The 21,153-nt window shown below is 43.8% G+C and overlaps 1 long non-coding RNA gene across 1 annotated transcript in view; it reads right to left on the bottom strand.

The window, feature by feature from the left end:
• Positions 1 to 434: 434 nt before the first annotated feature.
• Positions 435 to 21,153, bottom strand: part of LOC115525572 — a 95,868-nt gene continuing 75,149 nt past the window's right edge. The window contains exon 2 of the long non-coding RNA XR_003972395.1: positions 435 to 1,465. This is a non-coding gene — a long non-coding RNA (uncharacterized LOC115525572). The remainder of the gene's footprint in view (positions 1,466 to 21,153) is intronic.

Here is a 21,153-nt window from a genome sequence, read left to right on the forward strand (position 1 = left end):
TGTTCCGCATCACATACTACTCGTATTGTAAGACATCGCTCGTTTATCAAGTGAAAATTTATTAGAAACGTTTGCTCATCTTGTGGAACACTCGCAGAACAAGTTACTCACAATCCAAAATTTTACTGTATTAGCTACTAACATATTACCTCATTTTGTGAGGCAAACAGCTGGGGAGACATACACGATTTTGGTCATTTGACAGGTGGGGAAACAGGAAGCTGGGCCACTTGAGAACCTGGCTCATGGTCACACAATGGGAAACTGACAGGGCGAGGATTTGAAACTCCAACTACAGTATCTTGCCCATTACACCAGCTCACGTAAATTCTTGTATCCATTCAAGATTCCTTTTGTCAGCTGTTACTCTGCTTTTCCCTCTCCAGTATGGAATTTTTGAGGGAAAAAAATTAAAAGCCTAGGAAAATTAGAAAGTGTTTAGACATGCATTTTATTAGCAGATTCCCTCTCTTCTCTCTCCTTCTTTCTTTCTCTTTTTTGTTGAAAAGCAAGAGGCAGAAGAACTTGGCACCATTTCCATCATGTCGATTCTTCTGGGTTTCTCAAATGTTGCGATCCCTGGAAAGCCGGGATTCATGCTTACCTCCACTCTTCATTAAAGCGGCCGTGGCCACGAGCTCGGGAAGGCAGGCTGCTGGTGCAGTGGGTGGGCGTGCTGAATAACACCCGGACCACAGCTGGGGCTGCCCTTGTCAGAGTGCCAGCCTGCCTTACTCAGTCTGTTCTCGCCCGCTACCTGGCCCTCGCCCATCTGCTGCAGAATTCATAAAGTGCTGAAGATCACAAACATCTGAACCTATTATAGGTAACATACTTCAATTACATTCTGATTGTGGGCTTGGCTTCCTCCAACCTTGGTCTCTAATGGCACAATGATCAAAGTCTTCCCCACAAAAAAGGCACTAATCTCTAGGTAGTTCCATCATTTGGGGGGTGCTTAGAAAGAAGCCATTCTCCTATATGCTATGTGCTTTGTATTATTTGGTTACCTGGCAGGGGTACCCACAGATGTAAAGAAAAGATCTGAGAGAGAGAGAGAGAGAGAGAGAGAGAGAGAGAGAGCGCTGATTTAAAGTCCTCTCATAGGAACTTACCATGTTAGTTGAAATGACCTTCATTCTCCTGAGGGTTATCTGTCCTGGTTGTTGACTTAGATCATGCAATCTGTGACCACTCTTCCAAGGACATCAAAGAATAAACTGCCCACATGTCCTCAGTCTACTGCTTCCGCATGTCCCTGCCTTGCCCCTGCCAGGGAGCCCTGGGCAACATTACTGGGGGGTGGTACCCCGAGTCAAGGCAGACCACAGGTGGCTCCAATTAGAAGCCTGGTGAGGACGACATCTCAGCCTGTTTGAAGCTACTCTCACTTCTCTTGTTTACTGGGCTTGCAAACGAGCAGTTAAAAGACGCACAGCAGTGTCCAGCTGGGCCATAGTAGAGCCTGAGACAAAAGGAAAAAGTAGTCTTATCAGCACAGCTCTTATTTAACCTTTTGAGATTTTGTACACATGGAATTTTGGTGTTAACTTTTGTTTTTCAAAAATGTTGCCTCGAAACCTGATTTCTCTTGAGTACTGGGTTTTTCTGGCGATCCCTTTTGGCACCCAGACTGGATACACACCAGCTGAGGAGTGAGGAAGCTGGACTCTGCACCTCACTGGTTGCAGGTTGCCTGGGGCGTATTAATGAACTCTGACACTTCCAGCCTGCCCTGTGTGCAGGTTAGACAGGTGCCGTCAGCATCAGGCAGTATCCATTTTGGACCAGTCACTGTGGCCAGAGAAGTATGATTAGCCACAGAAGTCCTTTCCAAAAACTATATGGTTTGAAGGAGCATATCCCACAGCTGAACTTGGAGTGGACTTGGGACACATGGGCACCTTACATAGTCAATGCCTTTCTCTTTCTTCCTCAAGGCAGTTTAAATTTCGTCACCTGAAACCAGAGTCCTGATTCTTGCTGGCAATGGCTGAGGATACTGTGTTTCTTCCAGCTTATTAAGGTAGGGACAAAATAGGGGTAAGGGGCCAGCAGAGTGTTCCTATGCTTGGGCCGTCTTCAGGGCACTACCTCTCCAACTTGTAGGGGAAGAAATTGGGGGAATCCAAGGTCACACTAGTAACTAGGATAGCAACAACATTAGACTTTCATGGCACTTTACAGTTCCAAATCCCTTTCACTCTATTTTTTTTTTCCTCACGAAGGCTTAGAGGTACAGGGAAGGCAAGCTGTGGAGCCCCCATTTCAGAGAAGAATGAACTGAGCTCCATGAGGCCCAGCAATCCATGTATAGCTAAGGGATGGCAGAACACCTTGCCTTCTACTTCACCATCCTCAAGCCAACAGAGACACAGAACAACGGCGCCTATCTTAAAGCAGACTCTTTTCCTTTCCTTCTGTAAGTGTAAACTTCAGTTTACTGGTTCCATTCCATGCATTCTATAAGGAGTGACAAGTGAGTGAGTTGGTGCTTCTCAGGAAAAGGGACCTTCTCTTTGTCACCTTCAAATCTGTAGCTCCAGCACGTCCTGGCAGGAACAAGTGCCCTGTTGGCATCTGTTGAATTGGATTAACACTGAGGAGGGAGCAACTCAGACCAGAATGTTGGACCTTTTAGAGGCAAGACTGTAGTGGTAAGAAGAGTTACACCCTCCATTTGCCGAACATGTACTGTGCCCAAAGCTCAGCTGTTTCATACCCATGGGAAGTAAATGTTCTTGTTGTTTTACAGATCAGGAGAGTAAAGATCAGGGAAGAGGAAGGATTTCACTCAGGGCCAGGGGAGGGATGAAAACCCAAGCCTTCCTGACTCCCAGACCTGCTTTCCTAAACCACACGTGCTCTGTCAACTCAGAAGCTACTCAGTGCCACATTGCAGTTCAACGTAAGAGGCTTGATAAAACAGTCCAGTCTTACTGAAGGAGTTCCTTTTCCTCTCCTGCCTTCCAGGCGGGCTCCAGGGTTATTTCATACTTTTGCATACAAAATCTAGAGCAAAATGGGGGAGGAGAAGTAGCAGGAGTTCTGGAGTTAGGGCAGGATGGAGGCAGTTGAGGCAAGTTTGAAGGAAGCATGTCTGTGAGAGTGTGGGATGTGAGGTGACCAGGAGAAGAAAAAGGGGTACAAGAGTGTTGCTGGGGGTTAGGAATCAGATTCCCGTGGAATCTGTAGATATGTACAATTATTTTTGGCTCCTTTGGAAGATGTACTTTTATTTATTTATCTTTAAAGGCTTATTTATTTTTGAGAGAGAGAGGGAGGGGAGGGGCAGAAAGAGAGGGAGACAGAAGATCCAAAGCGGGCTCTGTCTGTGCTCACAGCAGCGAGCCCAATGTGGGTCTCAAACTCACGAACCATGAGATCATGACCTAAGCTGAAGTTGTGCACTCAACTGACCCTGGAAGATGTACTTTTAAATGCCAAACTGTTCAGGACTAAAGCGTGTGGGTCAATGGGATGTCATAGGAAGGTGACAGAGCCACTGGAGGTATCCAGGCTGAGGCTGGGCAACCCCTTAGTGGGAACGTTGTTGAGGGGTTCCCAGCATTGACTGGAGGAGGGCTGAACAGCTACAACTTTCTGATTTTTGTTTATCTCCGCAACTCCCATCCTGGCTAAGCATGGAGGCAACCCAGCCAATTTGCTCATCCCTGCCACATGCTGTCCCTCTCCTGACTTATCAAACGTTAATCAGTCCCCACCTCCCACCCCATCTTAATTATTTGCAATGATCCGTGATAGACAAACAACTCTGCAGCTTGAAATCCCCCCATCAGGCAAATATTAAATTATTCACATCTTTCTTGCAGATTTTTCACGAAGTGAGTTGGTAATCAAATGACTCTCAAGCGCCTTTACCATTTTATGGTGGCGACCCTGCCCTTCCCCTTAATGTGTGTATCTTCATGCCTCAGCTACACTGAGTGTTCTCCTTTCCTGTTTATGTTTATTTTGGAAGCAAAATGTGTTTACAAAATCAGTTAAAAAGTGTTAATGATCAGTTTCCAGAATGCTAATGTGAATCCAAATTACTTTCACATGAATCAAGACAAATTTTAAAATGCCATTTGATCATAAGCTGTTTTAAATTTGTGTTACAAGTAGCGCAACAAATCTGAACACATGCCTTTTTAAAAAAGAGCAGTTTAAAATAACCATTCTGATGGCATGAGGAAGTTCAGATAAAACATTTCCTCTGACAGGGAAAGAAGTTAACTTTTGGGCATTCACATGGGAGGAGGTAGGGGGGACATACACCCAGAGGAAAAATATCATTTATAATTGTTAAAAATAGGATAGAGCTGTGAAACTTACATGGTTTTCATTCATCTTGTTTATTATTATTTTCCCAGTGTCCACAAGAGGAAATGTGCCTGGCACGTTGCAGGCACATGACAGTATTTGCAGAATTCATGAACAAGTAAAATCAGTTTCATAAATTATAGAATTTAATATGAGATTTTTATTTTCTCTGATATAAAAATTAGGAAGTTCATGGCAAGTTAGAATAGAAAATTGAGAGCCACATCTTGCAAAACTACTGATTCCATATTCAGATAATATGCCTCGTTCTTGTGCATGCTGCCCCATGTGGGTTACCCAGTAAAGTTGCTCACAGCACTGGGGGGCCTGATCGTCTGGGACACAGGCACAGTGTTGGTTTTGGCATGTCCTGTGCAGAGTCACAGCTGCTGCCCACCTGAATTTACTGGAATGCATTTTTTTCAGTGGGTCCATCACTAGCGATAATGGAAATGGAGGCCGTGAGGTGGTCCAGTGCCACTGCTGGGCTGTTAGAAGTCATCTTCTCCCGAATCAGACAATCTAGGACCGGCTTTCCAGAGGTCCGAGGGGTCTAGGGGAAGACAGATCTGGGGTAGAGGGAGAAAGCAAGGGCTTTTGGAGAGACTTCCACCTCCTGCCCAAGCATCCCTGTCTTGCTTTGACTTGCATACTAGGTTACAAGGTAAGATTTTCTTTGATAAAAATCTTCAGGTGCTATTTTTTTTTAAAAAAGAGTTTAAAATATTTATCTACAAAGCCAAAAGTGCTAGCAAAAGATAACTCCAGGGATATGTATCCAGCTCCCCAAGGAACTGCTGACCTTGAGTTAATGTACGTGTGTGTGCAAAGCTGTGCCTTCATTAGAAACAATATAGCTTCAGAATCTCTAGGCCATTTCACAAAAACTCCCCATGTCCCTGTTTTGGAATATGCCCATGTCATGGGTTTGGTTCCTACTCAGAGGAACACGTAAAAGTGGGGAAAATTTGACTTCCACGTTTCCCAGTGTTCTAAATGTTCCCATTTCTGGGCTGGCAAGGGTTCTTCTGCTCTTGGCGCCCAGAGCAGAATCTGATAAGTCCATTCATGAGCAGCTTTGAGAGTCCAAGTCTATGCCTTAAAGGGACAAGTAATGGTTTCAGACCAAGGGATTTGTTGGTCAGGAGAAAATGGTGGCTAAGAAGCCTGGGGGATGGGGAGCCCTTCCTGGAAAGCCCTGGGAACCAGAACCTGCTCCATGTCCTTGGGTCATCCCCTAGACACCAGACAGGAAAGACCTAGCTGGATGCCACAGTGACCCAGTTGTCTCTGTCAACCCACTGAAGCAAGAACAATATGAAGGGAAATAGCTTTGGAGTCAGGCTGACTTGGGTCACAACCCAATCTATAAGAGCTCTGTGACCCTGAGTTGCTAAGGTCACCATTCCAAACTGTGGGTTTCTTCAACTGTAAAAACATGGTAAAAAAATGTATTCTTCCCACTAGGTTATTCCAAAACTTAAAGTAATGTCTGGAAGGTTTTTGACAAGTTGTAGGTACTCAATAAATCATAGCTATAACATATTCTACTGTCTCCACACTGTTTTGAAAGGACCTACTTCTAGTGGAGTCTACTTCTAATGGGGAGACATTTTTGGCTTTTAAGTAAAATCTACAGAATATCTACATTATGCTGGGGGTGCCTGGCTGCCTCAGTCGGTTAAGCGTCGGACTCTTGATTTCTGCTCAGATCATGATCTCATGGTTTGTGAGATTGAGCCCCACATGGACCTCCGTGCTGACAGTGCATAGCCTTCTTGGGATTATCCTTCTCTCTTTCTCTTTCTGACCCTCCTTTGCCCATACTCTTTCTCAAGATAAATAAATAAACATGAAAAAACTGTTTTTCAATTTACACTATGTTGGATGGAATATGTGCTTTAGAGAAAAATAGAGTGGGAAAGAAGGATTCAGAACACTGGGGCTAGGGGGTCTGAGGGGAAGCCCCATATCTGGTTATAAGAATGAGAAAGAATTTCTTTCTCAAATTATCTTTTTCTTCTTCATGAAAGATATTTTTACTGCCAAATAAGAATAAATAGTAAAGGAAAGCAGAGTCTGGAAGATACACAAATGTTGTCCTGTGGAGGCAGCTGGTGTGCTGTTATGATATGGGACTTTAGGTCTTGAGTTTTAGTTTGTCATTTTCAAAAAGAAGTCCTGATTGTCACTGCACCTATCTTTGACTTTATTTCCTTACCTCTTAATTGGACATAATAATCACTGTCTTTTGTACATGAGATGAAGAAAACTTCTCACTTCAGCATAACAAGCAAGGGTCAGGGTGTGGCCACTGGAGGCTGCTATCCCAGGGGACAAAACTACAGAGGATACAAAGGAAATAGCCCATTCCTCCTTTCTACACACACACAGACCCACACACATTTTCTCTCTCTGTCTCTCTCTCTCTCTCTTGCAAATTGTCAGGAGACTATAGGTATTGTCCTCTGAAATGAAAGTTATCCTAAGGCCAAGGGAACAGACTTGCATTGAGATGGTCCAGAAGGAGCTCTTCCATCAGGAATGGCTAACTTACCATGTCCCCTAATGGTGCCATCTTGATTTGTGGATTTCAGCACCGTCCAGGCTCCAAGGGACCATTGACTGGTTGCAAGTTGTTGACAAGCGAATGCTTGGTCCTGAGCTGTATATATTTACTTTACCATATAAATAATAAACACTAATAACTCACTTTATCCCTTACGATTTCCCCATCCGTTTCCTGGCCATTTCTGGACCTTTCATCACATACCAGATTGTGTGGCTGACTTTTATTGCTGGCTGCTCATGCAGGGTGAGAAATCATTGTTGCCTCATAAATAGCTAGCATCATTTTTTTTCTCTCATTGAAAAGTTATTCCAATTCAACCTAAATTTCCAGCAACCAGGAAGTGTTTAAATAAATCATCCTCCATCCATTTGATGAAATTATGTAACCATTAAGAATCATGATTTTGAAAGCTATTCAACAGTATAGGGACAAAAAAGCACACATCATAATGTTAGGTGAAAAAAGCAATACAGAAAACCATATATCCAGCATGATCCAATTTTGCACGTGAATTTCTATGTAGATTTACGTGTATATTAAAGAGATGGCAAGAAAATGCTTGAAGTGTCATTTCTGAATAGGATGATTGTAGTGATTTTTTTTTCCTGCACTTTTCAAATTTTCCATGGTATACTTTTAGAATCTGAAAACAGGGTTATCTCTTTATTAAAAATTATTTTAAAATAACATTTCAATTAGTTTACTCAAACGTTTTATTTCTTTGTTTAAAACATTTCAAGTTGTTTCCCAGATATACATGGGAGGGGAAGGAAAAAAAGATAAAAACAGGGAGGGGAACAAAACATAAGAGACTCTTAAATACAGAGAGCAAACTGAGGGTTGCTGGAGGGGTTGTGGGTGGGGGATGGGCCAAATGGGTAAGGGGCATTAAGGAGGGCACTTGTTGGGAGCACTGGGTGTTATACATAGGGGATGAATCACTGGAATCTACTCCTGAAATCATTATTGGACTATACGCTAACTAACTTGGATGTAAATTTAAAAATTTTTTTTTTAAAGGGAAAAAAATAGACCCAAATTAAAACAAAAAAATCTCAAGCTGTTTGAAATCACACAACAATAAAAACACGAGCTTTGTTGTCGGCCTAACAGACAGTTGCCAAACGGGGTGAGATCAGGGGCAGCCTCTGTGAAATCCGCACGATGTGGCTCACTCTTATTTGGAGGCTCCTAGTCAGGCTTTTTGTTCTAATTTTTTCCCCTCTAAATATGAAAAATTCTATCTACACACTTGCACGGCCCTACATATATAGACATATGAAGTGTATTTTCTGGTCTCAGATTGACATCCACCTAAGAAATTAGCCTATGAAAGCCCCATCACTCACATACACTATTGCTGGGGAGGAGGGGACAATTTTATTTAGCTAATTTTTAACAAATCTCAAATGGTACCCACATCTGAAGCCCGGAGGAAGGATAATCAAGTCAAGCCCCATTGACTAGGAGAACAGTGAACTGTGGAAAATGACTTCTCAGCACTGCACAGGGCCCCAGCTCCATTTAAATAACATGTTCATTATTCAGATGCTCGGCCTTCTTACAGGGGCTGTTGACCTGCCTGGGGTTTGCCCCAGCTTCTGGGGTTTCTGCAGCATCCCGGGACAGTCTGTCATTTGTCCCTGTCATCGTGAGTCCCCAGACAGCACCACAATGGATCCTCAACCAGCACCAAGAGAGACATGAGCAGTTAACTACTGTTTTCATTTTACAGATGGGGAAACCAAGGCTCTGACAGATGGTGTGACTTTCCAGGGTCACACAGCCAATCAGGGATGGCTGTACCTAGGTGTTCTCACTCCGAGACTATCTTATGCACCAACATGTCTCTCCACTGGCCCATTTTTAGAAGATATGATTCTGATCAGCTAGCTTAGGTAACATGCATGTGTAAAAGCAGACTGTGAGCACAGAACAAACAAAACTATAACAAGAAAAGAGACAAATTGCTGAAAAAAATTTTTTAAATAAAATGTAAGAAAACAGACTGCAGATTCTGAAGTTTGGGCAGCTTACCAAGAGTGACACCCGACTTTTGGTGCAGTGTTGGGCAAAGTTCAGTGGGAGAGTAAAGAAAGGAAAATAACAAAAATGAAAAAAATGCTAATTTTTTTTAATTGAGCAGCTACCATGTATTATTCTGACCATTTCTGAGCATTTTCCAGGTTTTAGCTAGTTTCATCCTTACAACAGCCCTAGGAAGTAGACACTACTATTATCCCCATTTTGCAGATGAAGAGACTGAGTGACAAGGTCTCATCGCTGGACCTGGGAAGGTAGAAAACCAGTTTTGAGTCATCTGTGAGAAGCACAAAGGCAGACAGAGTCAAGTTTGGACTCCAGCTCAGCCACTTCCTAGTCGTATGAACTTCGGTGATAACTCAACCTCGCTGAGCTTCAAATCTCTCATTTATAACACAGGGATCATAAAATCAGGCTCTTGCCTTTGCTGTAAGGGTTTAATGAGATAATATAGGGGGAAAATCTGCTACCACACCAGGCATGTAGTAAATGCTCAATGAATTGTAACTAGTTTTGGTCTCCTCCCCTTCTACCTTTCCCTCCTCACTTCTCCTTTTTCTTTGCTGCTTCTTCCAATGGTTGTGAAAAGGGAAGCAGGCTAATTCCTTTGTTCAACAAACATCTTGGTGTTGGGCAGTAGTCTGGATGCTGGGGAGTGAGCACAAGACCAGCACTGCCCCCTCTGGAGATTCCTAACCCTGCATGGTGACCCTGGTGGGAGAACCATAGGGGCCGGGGCATGTTCAGTGCACTCCTCGATTCCCCTGTCTACTTCCTGCCAGCATTTAAGTTTAATGACTCTGGTCTAAGGTGATATCAATCAAGAATTTTTGAAGACTCTGAACACTGTTAGGTTCCTCTTAGTTGGGCCTGGTTTCTGGTGGGTTTTTAGTTACAAAGCTCAAACCCACCAAAGCTTGTGTTCAACCTTTGCTGGGGATGCCTGGGAAAGGCTGGTGCCCCAAAGAGCAAGCCAAAAGACTGATAAATGAAATGGTGTCATTAGCTATTTCATTAATTCACCCCCAAGTCACCCATCTAACATCTATGTAACCACAGTAGATCCTAATCACACACAGGGTGCTGGGGTGTATATGAAGGAATAAAACTTTGTTCCTGGCCTCAAGCAGCTCCTGGTTGAGCAGAGATGCAAGCTAGTGAAGAAGTCATAGCTGGTTGGTGCCACAGCCAGGACTAGACTTCGGGTCTCCTGGTCACAGCAGAGAACCTATCCTCTGCCTCACAAATACCACATTCACTCTCCTCTTTTGTGCCAGCAGAGCTGGGAGCCTGGTTCTCATGACAGCCGTGCCTCTATGCCTCACCCGGAAAGTGCCAAAGTGATAGCTTCTGTTATCTAATGCTGTGTAACGAGCCACCTCCAAACTTAACAGCTTAACATAGTTTTTATTATCGCTCATGATTCTGCGAGCTGACTAGATTCGGCTGGGACGTTCTTCTGCTGGTCTGGCCTGGGAATCACTCATGCGGTTGTAATCAGATGGTGAGTGGGCTGGTGTTATGTGAGGACAGCCAGGTTGAAGATGGTTCCCTCACTCACATGTGGGGTCTTTCTCTGTGAAGAGTTACCCTGCAGAACGCTTCTGCGTGGACTCCCTCCAGCAGGGTAGCTGGGCTTCGTACGTGGTGGATGGCTTACAAGAGCACACAAGTGAAAGGCCTTCTTAAGTCTTGGCACAATATCATTTTTGCCACACCCTATTGGCTAAATGCAGATTCCTGGGGTGAGGAGGGAGGGGGCCCCAGAGGGGTATGAATGCCAGCACCCTTGGTTATGGGAGCCATCTTGGGAGACAAACTACCACGTGAATGCAAGCTAGAGGAACCCAGCTTGGGTCTCAGTTGCTGCACCAGGAAGCAGGCCACCTAGGCCGGGGCCCTCAGGATACCAGACAGTATGCAGACAGTGATCCAGGGAGGACAAAGCAATGACTGTTTCCTTCCTCGGCTTTTCTCCTACTCTCTTCCCAGACTCCTCTGGGCAGTTCTTCCTCAGCTTTATCTCCCTTGTGGTAAAGTTTGAAGGATGGAAACTCTAACTGGCAGTCAGACAGTGATTGGCATCGGACCCAGCTCTTCATTATGCTGAAAATCATTGTGCCAATCTAAGGGAAACTGTGTAGGATTGTTTGCAATTGATGACAAATTCTTTTCGCCAAGAGTGGCAGGTCCTTCAGTCAACACAACAAAGTGTGCTCACTCCTGGCTCCCCTTCTTAGCTCTGGAACTCATCAGACTTCTAACCTTTTTTTTTCTCCTCATAAGAAATATCTAAATTGACAACAGATAAAACTTGAGAATGAATAGTACTGGGACAAGATTAAACTATTTATAATCAAAGATTCTTCCAAATCAACTCTCCTGACCTTCCAGGATGGTGAGGTTTAAAAAACCACAACTGGGCGCCTGGGTGGCGCAGTCGGTTAAGCGTCCGACTTCAGCCAGGTCACGATCTCACGGTCCGTGAGTTCGAGCCCCGCCTCAGGCTCTGGGCTGATGGCTCGGAGCCTGGAGCCTGTTTCCGATTCTGTGTCTCCCTCTCTCTCTGCCCCTCCCCCGTTCATGCTCTGTCTCTCTCTGTCCCAAAAATAAATAAATAAAAAAAAAAAAAAAAAACGTTGAAAAAAAAAAAAAACCACAACTAAAGCAAAAAACCAAAGCAGTAAAAAAAGAGAACAACTTCAGGACATTAGGAAAATACTTTACTCCGCTCATAGTTTTGAACCCAAACGATTGTACTATTTCTAGCATAAGGAACCCTTAAATCTCCTGTGTCCATCCTGTGTTTGGAATATTCCCTGGTGTATTGTTCTCAGAAGTGGGCTGAGAGTGAGTTTAATAAAGGAAAAGGTGCTTGGATTTTCAGACGCTGACAATAGTATGTTTTTACCTAGTGTTTTTCAAACTTAAGCAGACCAATGAGAGAAATGCACTGCCCTCTGTTGGAGAGTTAGCAAAATCGGCCAGGAGCTGAGACAGCATTGTGGTTTCAGGCTTCCTGAGAAAGCCTCCTTTGGGGGTTTTTTGACTGAGGGGACACAGGTCTCCCATTTAAGTGTGGCCCAAGAAAAAGAGAAGTAAAAATGTTAGAGATGCCCACATAAATAAGACTTACATTTCTACAATATATCCAGCTGTGGGTTCTCAGTTTTAACAAAGAGAAAAATGACCAAAGTAGTAAATTGTAGGGTTTGGAGATATAATATGTGTTGGTAAATACTTTACATTGGAGAACTAGGGGTAGAACTATTTTCTTCCAACGTTTACGTGACACAGAAACGACTCATCTGACATCGTTAAGGTGCTTTATCCTGTGATGACAATTTGCAGGGTTTTAGAAAATCAGTCAAGTTGCCACCGTCTCCTCCAGGAATATGGTCACTATTATACTGAAATGCTGCCCTCCCCCACAAATATCCACGACTATTGCTTTCTACCAGCCAGGTCACCTACAGAAGATTAAAAAAAAAAAAGGCAAACCGGCCTTTGCCTCTCTTGGGGAAAAGATCATCTCAGCAAGATTTGCGAGGACATTGACTCAAAGGAAGAGAAAAGTCTATTTTTGTTTGCTCACAGGCAGCCAAGGATGCCCTGAGCAAAGAAGAGACAGCGATGTTCTACTTTTTCTTCTTCTCAAATCTAGAGCACCATTCCCCCAAGCACCTGTTAGCATCTTGGGCTTGCTTTCAAGTATTTTGAGAGGAATGGAATTAGAGAAAAGAGGATGGGTGAGGGGAAGCAGTGCCGAAAAGAACATTTCACACGGTGATTGAGACATGAGCATAAAGAGTATTCGTCACTTTGACTCAGTACATTCCATTTCTAGAGATCTGTCCAGAGAAATACTCACAGAAATGCCCCAAGTTAGCTACGAGGAGATCCACAGAAGCATTGCTTGTGAGGATAGCAAGTTAGAAACAACCAAAATATCTTGAACGGAGGACCGGTTGAATAAGCAAGGTTATACAATGGAATACTTGGCAGCATTAAAACAACAGCTAATGTTGTTGTATTACTACCTCTACAGTATTGTAGAGGTTCTCCATGGGCTGGCTAATGTGGCCAGCACATCCTGACAGGGTAGAGTATGAAGTGAACCACACAAGTTGCAGAACAAAAGTGCTGTCTTCCATTTCTGTAAATACAGTTATATTGTTATTATAGTTTATTGTTGAAAAATAAACCTGGAGGAATATACACCAATCCATCAACAATTGAAATCTCTAAGGGCTGAGATTATACAATGTTGCTACCTCTTAAATGTAATCAAATCATATTTTTGGGCATTTTAACCATTAGCATATATCCCTTTTGTTATCAGAAAACATGGAAGATTTTTTTTTAAGCTGGATAGGTATGTTTTTCTTTCTGCAGAAATACTGTCAGGAGGTCCCCCCTCATATGTATTAGCACTCTAATGATGGAATTAAGTTGATCAAGCAAATCACAGAAAGAAAAATCAGATGAATTATATTATACACACACACACACACACACACACACACACTCAGTGTCTGGCACATAACAGGTGTTCAATAAATGTTTGCTGAATGATGGTATGAATAAGTGAATGAATGCAGAACCGTTTCCAATATGCCTTGTTTAATTTGCTACCTGTTTTTTTTTAAATCATAAGTAAATGTGTTCCTTTTCAATAATATCTCCAATTGCTTTCTCTGATTGCAGAGTTCACTTTTTTTCTCTTATACATCTTCAGAAACTAAAATGCTAGGGTAGAGGCTGAGGGGGAGGAGGACATAAAAAACAAGGTTTTAACAAGAGGGAAAAGGGATTTTCACAAACCACCAAAGTGCTACTTCTCTTGGAAGAAGTGCACCCTGGATTTTTTCCAGCTGAATTCTGCAACAAAACCCAAGGAAAATGAACATTAATCTTTTATGAACTAAGCCCCCGAATGAACAGGCTTTGAGCTCAACCCTAATTAGGTTGCATCTCAATACAGAGAATCCTTAACGAATAAGGACACATAACAACACAGGCGAGCTCTCTTCTGGGACTGACTCAGAAATGAAGGGGCCGCCCAAGCCACACTCAACTGCTCTAGTGCATTAGGGGTTCCTGACTTTACTTGGAAAATGCACCATCATCTTGGATGCAAAGCAAATGGAGTTTCCTGTAACTGAAATTCTTGGCCACCTGGCTACCTCCATGGCCATCTGGGGGTCTGTGGATAAATGAGAAGAGAAAGGGCAAGAAGCAGGGCTCTTAGAGCGAGTGTCAGCAAGTCAAGCAGGTTTCTTGTGTCCAGCAGAGCAGCCAATACTTGCTGTGTTCAGAAACAGGATAACCCACAGACACACGGGTACCTGATGTGGAAGGCAGGGTGGTGTTGTAGAGTCCCAAAGCCCTGAGTTCAAATCCCAACTGGACCACTTTCTAAGGTAAGTTACCCAGCCTCTCTGAGCCATCATTTCCTCATCTATAAAAGGGGGCTAGAGGTACAGCATGGTTGGAAGGATTGAATGAAATGAACTAAGCATCCCTCAGATTGTTCATTGCTGAAACAGACATTATTTCCTCAACCAGTGTCCCATTTGATCACAGACTCCTGCATTCTCCCATTTGCTCTTATCAAAAACTTAGTAAGGTAAGCTGAATGATCCCCATTTTATAGTTGAGGAGCCTGAGACTCAGAGAGGTGAGGTAATTTGTCCAAGGGAACAGAGCAAAGGACCATCAAGGCTAAGATTTCTAACCCCCAATCATGTGCTCACCACAGTCATGGAGTTCAAAGGGCTGATGTCAAAGACAGAAAGAACTACCGATGTTTGACATCTCAGAGTCAGGGGACTCTGGATCTTGGGACTCATATGCATGTTCCAGGTCAGCAGAGAGAGACCCCAGGATGGGCTGTGGATGGTTTTGGTGGAGAGGCAAGGGAGCTCCCTCCCCAGGGCAGCTGGGCTTGCTACGCCCAGCCTAAGGAAAGGCACCCATGCTGGAGGACGCCTCTAGTGCCATGTGGGTAACATGGCTTTGATATAAGCACACATCACTTCGTCCTGTCTGTATTGGTTCTGTCTTCATCCAGGGAAATCTCCCAACCCATCTAACTAATTCTCTTCCATGTTCACACATTGGGATGGCCCTTGATCCACATGAAACAACTGTTTCAATATCCTCCTCCAATCTTCCTTTTGACCAGTCCCCCCATCCCACCATCCCTTGGGTTCATTGCAAGTCATGACTTCCTCATCAATCCTCTGATGCCATTTATTTGGCTTATAATAAATCCCCCAATCCAACCCTGCTGTCCCACATTTGTCCAGCACATCCTTGCTGCCCAAGAATGCCTTATCCTATTACTGTAATTAACCGGTACCATGCTAGAAAGCTGAGCCAGAGTAAGAACTCTTGGGTGAAGAAGATTTGCCAAGGGTTACAATGCATGAGAATTGGAGTGGATAGAACTTGGCACTTGAAACCTCTTCCTTCCACATAGAACTTTATTCTAGCAACTCATTAACTCTGGGCAATATAGTCACATTTCTGAAGCTGGTGTCTGGGAGTCTATTTGGATTCTGCAATCCTGCTCTTTTAATTGCCAGTCCCAGACTGTTTCCTCCTCTTCTACTTCTGCCTGCAAAATTTGTTACGTTATATAAACTACGATTGTTTATTGGAATACATTGTATTTATGTTAGCCAGCATTTACTGTTCATCTACTATGTGTCCATCCTAGTGCTAAATATTTCACACATGACATTCATCTAACACTTAACAAAGAGCTCAGAGAGGGGTAGTATGGTTATCACTATCTTGTGGACATGGACAGTAAGCCCAGAGCATTAAACACTCTGGATGCCCCTTACACGCATTAACATTTGAGAATGTCTGGCCGAAGCACTGTGGTAATCTAGAAGGGAAAAGATGACATCCAGCCAGGAGAATCAAAGTGAGAAGGTAAGAACAGAACTGGTTGGAAGAGAATAGGAGGAAAGAAGGAGAAACACGTTTTAGGCAAAGGAATAGCATGAATGATGGCTCAGAGACAGAATGGTACAGACAACAATGAATAGCATTGAAGTACTTGTTGAATTTCTGGCTTGGCCATGGCAAATGGGTCTCAAATGATAATATGCAATCTAGAAGCCATTACATGAAAAGGAAGAGGGGGGCAAGAGCCCCTATGACAGGTGACAGCCACTCACCTCATTTTCTGAACAATCCAGTAAGTAGCTTTCATGTCCCCCTTTTACAGACAAGAAAATGGTTTCAGAGAAATAACCCATCTAAGAAATATTAAAAGGCTATAGAAAGTGGTAGAATCTGTATTCAGACCCAGCTCTGTCTGGCCGTGTAGTTCCCAGGCCATCATCCTCACCATGCCGATGAAGGAGGGCCTGGCTCCTATTTCTGACACTGAGTCTGGCTGGGACCAGTCTTGATCAGTGACCTTTGTGTCCTTTAAGAAGCAACTGTTTTCCATCCTCGTGACATTTTCTGCATAAGATGCAGCAATGCTGAGATTCTGGGTGTCCCCAGTTGTGAGGGAAAAGGCTACGAGATGCCTTTGGGCAGGAGAGGAGGCAGCCACATTTAGGGCACAGCTGAAATCAGCAGGGCAGGCAGTTGCTCCAAGCGAAGCCCCAGATGGGGCCTCCAATGAGATCACCCCCTCATTCCTGGCTGCCAATTCAACATCTGCTCCCAGCATATCGGCTTGCAAATATTTCAGATCCACACCCCCAAATCCAGATGTGTTTGTGTCATGAACTCTACACACTCTGCTAGAACTTACTGAGGTCTGAAAAAGGAAATTAAGTATTCACTCAGGCACACACAGACCAGTGACCCCAAATATTCTGCACATGTCCAAAGTTTGGGTCACTCACATTTAGGGATACTGAATACCAGCTCCCACCCATCCACTGGCCCACCTTACTCTCATCAGATGTCATATGTAAAGAGATTCATGTTTGCTTTCAGTTTAGTGCCAGTGAAAGGTTTATGAACGTGGAAATCATCCTTTGCATGCCGGCCAGATGCTGCTTTGTTTTTATTTATTAGCAGATTGGTTGGAGCTTCAGTTCAGTCTTCAAACTCAGCATTTCCAATAGTAGAGAAACCACAAATCAAGAGAGCTAAGGAGCATTGCATTTCACTCTGGTTACATGTATGGGTCATCTGGGAAGCTTTGATTCAATCCCAGTGGGAAGATCTGGACTATAGGCCCCGGCATCCACATTTTGTTTACAGTTCCTCAGTTGATTTTAATCCACAGCTACTGCGGAGAACCTCTACAATGGAGATTACTTCTGGACTGCTGTAAAGAGATCAAAACACAAGGTGGGAGATGGGGTTGGGGAGGTCTAGGAGATAAGACCAACCGCTTTATCTCACACAGTTGCAGGTAAACTCAACTCTTTCACTGACTAATGTGTCACTCTGGACAAAGCATTTGATCTCTATAAACTGGCTCCCTCATCTGTCAGTGGGGGTAATGATACTTGATTGGGCTGAAAGAATGCTTAAATCAGAAAATGTTGATAAAGTGCTTTATATAGTGCTTGGCATATCATAGGGATCTAGCAAATGGTAACCATTAATGTTATATTACAACACACACACACACACACACACACACACACACACACACTTGCCCACAGGGAGGAGGAGGAGAGATAGACCAGAATAATGCACATGAAAATATGAATACTGGTGAGGGGAATTGCAGACAAATTTTTTCTTTTCTCTTTCTTTGTTTACTATATGCATGACAATGACTGTTTTTCTTCTAATAAAGGAATACAGATTATACTTTATGATGATAATGATAAAAGACACAGAAAAATCTTCAGGTTTTAGGAAGAATGTAGAAAATATGACAAAATATGACAAAATAACAAATCTGGAAGGTTTCCAGGTAGCCCTTCTTACCCCTTCCTTTCTTCCTTTTGTGTTCTTCAATTTATTTTGTAGTGAGAAGGTATAAACTTTAACGTTTATTTATTTTGAAGTGGGGGAGGGGCAGTGAGAGAGGGAGAGGGAGAATTCTAAGCAGGCTTCTGTGCTGTCAGCTCAGAGCCCCAGGAGGGGCTCGATCTCACCACCTGGAGATCATGACCTGAGTCAAAACCAGGAGTTAGGTGCTTAATGGACTGAGCCACCCAGTCCACCAAGTTATCCATTTCATAATAGAAAAAAGGTGTTGGGGCTCTTGGGTGGCTGAGTCAGTTAAGTGGCTAACTTCAGGTCAGGTCATGATCTCACAGTTTGTGAGTTCCAGCCCCTAGTTGGGATCTGGGTTGACAGCTCAGAGCCCAGAGCCTGCTTCAGATTCTGTGTCTCTCTCTATCTCTTCCCTTCCCTTACTAGTGTTCTGTTTCTCTCTGTCTGTCAAAAAAAATGAATAAACATTAAAAAAAATTTTTTTAAAGAAAAAAGGTGTTGTACTTTGTTTTCTTGCCCTCCCTCCATCCTCTGAAGGTCCACCCTGGGGCTGCTGATGCCAAGTCTTTGTCTAAGCCTTCCTCCCTCTGCCCTGCCTGGATCCTTGCACCAGTACCAGGGCCGGGAGCAAGCAGAGGGTGAGCGCAGGGTCCCAGCAGTGCCTTGCCCTGGTTTCTTCCCCAGGCCTTTAGAGTAGCTGCAGAAGTGACATAATGCCATCAGCACTGCCCTTGCTGCTAACAGCGACCGTGCAACCAGTAGGCAAAAGATCCATTCACTGCAGCGAGGGGTAACTGCCACCGAGGTGGGTCTGTTGTCCCCCGCCTTGGCTGTTCCCCAGGTCCATGTAGGGTGGGCAGACTCCCTGGATAGCCGTGGGTGGGGTCTTTGGGGACAGATACACAAGGCAGCAGCGAAGCTTCCAGAAGCCAGAAGTTCCTTCTTCATTTAATCACCATCACTCCTTCACTCAACAAACATTTTGGCATTCCTACCATGTGCCAAGCACCACCTAGCATGTGGGAAGACAAATAAAGATGACCTAGTCTTTGCTCCTAAGGAGTTCATGGACAAAGGGACATTCAACTTACAATGACAGTATAGTGTGAGAAGTGCCTTGATGGGGAATCCCTGGGTGCTGAACACAAGAGAGGCATGTACTGGGGGGTGGGGAAGGCCAGAGGAGACCCTGATTCCTGAGACAGTTCTTCTCTGATAAGCAGGAGTAACCAGAAGTTGGGGAGAAGGAAGTTTTAGCAGAGGAAACCACAGAGATGGCTCAGAGGAGCAGGGTATCTTCTGGAAACGTCAGGGAGGCCAGCAAAGTATAAGTGAAGTGCAGGAGAGAAGAGGAGAAGAAGACTTGGGGTGGGAAGTGTCAAGAATGTTCCCAGAACTTTCTCTCTGACTCTCCCAAACCTCGGTAATTCCCATACTACCCTTATGGATTTGGCCTCATCTATGTCCTACCTGTATTATTTCTTTTTAACTTTTAAGTGACTCACTTTTAAAAAGCTTCACTTAATACAAATCAAAACCACACTCAGTTATCACCTCACGCCAGTCAGAGTGGCCAAAATGAACAAATCAGGAGACTATAGACGCTGGAGAGGATGTGGAGAAACGGGAACCCTCTTGCACTGTTGCTGGGAATGCAAACTGGTATAGCCGCTCTGGAAAACAGTGTGGAGGTTCCTCAAAAAAGTAAAAATAGATCTACCCTACGACCCAGCAATAGCACTGCTAGGAATTTACCCAAGGGATACAGGAGTGCTGATGCACAGGAGCACTTGTACACCAATGTTTATAGCAGCACTCTCAACAATAGCCAAATTGTGGAAAGAGCCTAAATGTCCATCAACTGATGAATGGATAAAGAAATTGTGGTTTATATACACAGTGGAGTACTACGTGGCAATGAGAAAGAATGAAATATGGCCCTTTGTAGCAACGTGGATGGAACTGGAGAGTGTGATGCTAAGTGAAATAAGCCATACAGAGAAAGACAGATACTATATGGTTTCACTCTTATGTGGATCCTGAGAAACTTAACAGAAACCCATGGGGGAGGGGAAGGAAAAAAAAAAAAAAAAAGAGGTTAGAGTGGAAGAGAGCCAAAGCATAAGAGACTCTTAAAAACTGAGAACCAACTGAGGGTTGATGGGGGGTGGGAGGGAGGGGAGGGTGGGCGATGGGTATTGAGGAGGGCACCTTTTGGGATGAGTGCTGGGTGTTGTATGGAAACCAGTTTGACAATAAACTTCATATATTGAAAAAAAATAAAAAGCTTCACTTAAATGCACTGTAAAAGAAATTTGGCATTGTTACCATGGATAGGAAATCAATAATGCCTGCTTGCCATAAATGGAAAGTCATGTTAAAGATAAATGTAAGTCCAAGTTACAAAACTCTACTTAGATTTTGGTGGGTTGAGCCTGAAACCTGTATTCTCTTTGTTCAGAGGGGGACTTAGCATGTATTTGAGGGCAATACAGACACATAGAGGCTTTCTCCTGGATAATCAGAGGCTCAAAAGAGAATTAGGAAAGGAATAACTTTCTCATTCTATGATTCAAGTTTCCTTAATGTCTAGAGGCTGGGTACTGCTACCTTAAACCTTCTTTGCTGCCCCTACAGGTGTGTGCGTATCATGTTCTGGAAAACACAGTCCCAGAGAAGGACCCTCCCTGGAAAGGTGGTCCTATTTCCAAAGACACAGACAGGAAAGCCCAAGGAAGACCAAAGGGAAGCCCAAATCAGTCACCTGCAAATCCACCCTGAACTTTCTGTGCATCTTAAGCAATGTATCATGCACTAACTTATGAAAACCACAAGTGTTGGGGCGCCTGGGTGGCGCAGTCGGTTAAGCGTCCGACTTCAGCCAGGTCACGATCTCGCGGTCCGTGAGTTCGAGCCCCGCGTCAGGCTCTGGGCTGATGGCTCGGAGCCTGGAGCCTGTTTCTGATTCTGTGTCTCCCTCTCTCTGCCCCTCCCCCATTCATGCTCTGTCTCTCTCTGTCCCAAAAATAAATAAACGTTGAAAAAAAAAAAAATTAAAAAAAAAAAAAAAAAAAGAAAACCACAAGTGGAAGAAATCAAGAAGCTGTCTCTGTGCCTTTCTTTTTTTTTTTTTTTTTTTTTTTTTAATTTTTTTTTTCAACGTTTATTTATTTTGGGACAGAGAGAGACAGAGCATGAACGGGGGAGGGGCAGAGAGAGAGGGAGACACAGAATCGGAAACAGGCTCCAGGCTCCGAGCCATCAGCCCAGAGCCTGAC

The sequence above is a fragment of the Lynx canadensis genome, chromosome D1, assembly GCF_007474595.2.
Source record: "Lynx canadensis isolate LIC74 chromosome D1, mLynCan4.pri.v2, whole genome shotgun sequence".
NCBI classification, from domain to species: Eukaryota; Metazoa; Chordata; class Mammalia; order Carnivora; family Felidae; genus Lynx; species Lynx canadensis.